Source organism: Pomacea canaliculata, linkage group LG8 (assembly GCF_003073045.1).
Source record: "Pomacea canaliculata isolate SZHN2017 linkage group LG8, ASM307304v1, whole genome shotgun sequence".
NCBI classification, from domain to species: domain Eukaryota; kingdom Metazoa; phylum Mollusca; class Gastropoda; order Architaenioglossa; family Ampullariidae; genus Pomacea; species Pomacea canaliculata.
In genome coordinates this window covers 17501-20569 of record NC_037597.1, presented here as the reverse complement: position 1 = coordinate 20569, position 3069 = coordinate 17501, and positions in this window count along the sequence as shown.

The following is a 3069-nucleotide window of genomic DNA, read 5'->3' as shown; positions in this document are numbered from 1 at the left end:
CAGGGTAATGTCGCAGTTCACGGACTCAGCAGCGTGACACTGGCTGTTGACGTGGAAACACACACACACCCGTCCGACTTATTGCACCCGGATTCATGAAGCAGCGTGCATTGAATAGCTCCGATACGGTGGGTGTGTGGTCTGTGCCACCTGACATAAGGGTCAATTAAAAACCAATCGGGGAGCAGCCGCATGAGCAATAGGTGTGTAGACTGAACAATTAAGGAAGTACATAATGACATGTGTACAGAGAAACGCGTGTGTATAACGAGGCCAGACGTTTCAGGACGTGCGCCCATCATGGTGAGGTCATCGACACCCAGCGAAAAGCGGGGCTGGTGGGTGGGTGGTGGTAATGATTTCCTCTGAAAGGCACATTACTGCCTTTACTAGGAGAAAAATTTGAAATTATAAATCAAACGGCAATAGATAAAAGCCAAAACCAAATGCATGGATGCGAAAGATGTACGGTAATCAGATTTTTAAATACAAGTGGGACATTAATTGACTTTATGAGCAGACGGTACATCTGGTCTACATGCGTACGTTGAACAAGTATACATTAATGACACTTGTCTGGAGATAAACACGCACACAACTGTGTCTGTCTCTGTGTCGGTCTGTCTCGATAACGTATAGAATAGGAGAGCTCAAACTGACAAGCACTCGGGTGAACTCACAAAACATAGGAAGTAGAGCTGTTGGAACAGCCGAACCTAATCGATTGACCATCTGTTACTGCCATGCTGTCATGTCTGTCATGTCTGTCTGACAGGCTGTCAGCGACAGACGGTGTGAACACACTAAAGCGGGAGGGTGGGGCCTTGTGGTCATCTTAGTCTGTTGTTTGTTGTTTGTTGTGTTCTCATCAGAGTGGAAGGGGTGAGGGTGGGGGTATTGTCGGTCTGCTGTGGGAGGTTCACATCTCTTTCGATCCTTGTCGGTCCATTTTTTTTTGTTTGTTTTTGTTTTGTTTGCTGGTGTTTTTTTTTTTTTGGCGGGGAGGGGCTGGCTGCTTGTAAATGAACACGTGATCATAGTCGGTGCCGTGTTAATTTACTCAGTCCCCGTGGTGTGGTGAGAGCCAAGTAAACTTACTTCTGCTCAGGGCCGGCAGAAGGCTTTGCTGCGCCCTGGGTGAAAGACAAATGCTTCGACTCCCAAATCTCCCCGAAAACGGAACTTTTCATCAAAAAAATATTGAAATAATTATACGTTGAGGCTGAACTCTACTTTCTTAACTTAAAATCGAAGCAATAAACATAGGCTTACATAAAGACTTACACCTCGTGTCCGGCCTGCTCATAAAATGTCCTGACGGGAAGCCATGTCCCGCTTTCTGGCAAGTCATCAATGTCTCGCTTGTCTTTTAGGGTCAGGGTTAAGGGTTTAGAGTTAAGAGTTAGGGTTAGGGTTAGGGTTAGGGTTAGGGTAGTTAGGGTTAGGGTTAGGGTTGGTTAGGTTAGGGTTAGGGTTAGGTTAGGGTTAGGGTTAGGGTTAGGTTAGGTTTAGGGGGTTAGGGTTAGGGTTAGGGTTAGGAGTTAGGGTTAGGGTTAGTAGGTTTGGTTAGGGTTAGTTAGTAGGGTTAGGGTTAGGGTTTAGGTATAGTTAGGGTTAGGTTAGGGTTAGGGTTAGGTTAGGGTTAGGTAGGGTTAGGTTAGTTAGGTTAGTTAGGGTTAGGTTAGGGTTTAGGGTTAGGGTGTTAGGTTAGGGTTAGGGTTAGGTTCAGTTACGGGTTAGGAGTATAGGTAACTAGGGTTAGGGTTAGGGTTAGGGTTAGGGTTAGGGTTAGGGTTAGGGTTAGGGTTAGTTTGGTTAGGAGTTAGGGTTAGGGTTAGGGTTAGGTGAGGGTTAGGGTTTAGGGTTTGGTTAGGTTAGTTAGGGTTAGGGTAGGGTTAAGGGTTGGCGTAGGGTTAGGGTTCAGGGGATTTAGGTTCTTAAAGGGTAGTTAGGTTAGGGTTAGCGCCTTTTAGGTTAGGTACGCAATTAGGGTTAGGGTTTGTAGGGTTAGGGTTAGGGTTAGGGTTAGGGTTAGCGTTAGTTAGGGGGTTCGGGTTAGGTTAGGGTTAGGTTAGTTAGGGGGTTTAGGTAGGGTTAGGGTTAGACCCACAGTTAGGGTTAGGTAGCGCCGATTAGCAGGTTGGGTTCAGCTCTCGGTTAGGGTTAGGGTTCAGGGCCCACGGAAGAGTTGGGTTAGGGTTAGGGTATGGTTAGGGTTACAGGTGTAGGTTAGGGTTAGGGTTAGGGTTAGGGAGAGGGGTTAGGTCCTCTAGGTTAGGGTTATAGGGGTTAGGGCTTAGGGTTAGGGGAGGTTAGGGTTAGGTTACCCGTTAGGGTAGGGTTAGTTTAGGGTAGGTTAAGGGTTAGGGCACCGGTTAGGGGAGTTAGGGTTAGGGTTAGGGCCACGTTTTAGGGTTACTTATCCGGGTTTAGGTTTAGGGTTAGGGTTAGGGTTCAGGGATAGGGTTAGGGTAGGCGTGCTAGAATCGGCTCCGGGTTAGGGGGTTAGGGTTAGGGTAGGTGTAGGGTTAGGTCTAGGTATAGGTTAGCGCGGTTAGGGTTAGGGTTAGGCGGTTCACAGCACGGCCAATCAAGGGGTTAGGAGTTAGTTAGGGTTAGGTTAGGGTTAGGGTTAGGGTTAGCCACTAGGTAGGGTTAGGGTTAGGCGTTGTGAGGGTTAGGGCTAGGGTTCAGGGTTAGGGCGTTAGGGTTAGGGTTAGGGTTTAGGGACTAGGTTTAGGGTTAGGGTTAGTTAGGTTAGCGGTTATCGGAAGGGCGTAGGGTTAGGGTTAGGGAGGGACATTCCAGCCGCCCGTCTAGGTTAGGGTTAGGTTAGGGTTAGGGTTAGGGTTAGGGTTAGGGTTAGGGTTGGGGTCAGAGTTAGCGGGGTTAGGGTCTATAATAAGGGTGGGGTTAGGGTTAGGGAGGAGGGTTAGGGTTTAGGCGTTAGTTAAGGGTTAGGTTACGCCGGTTAAGGGTTAGGGTTAGGGTTAGGGTTAGAGGCTGTAGGGTTAGGGTTAGGTACGTACGCGCGCATGGGTTACGTTAGGATTGTTAGGGTTAGGTATT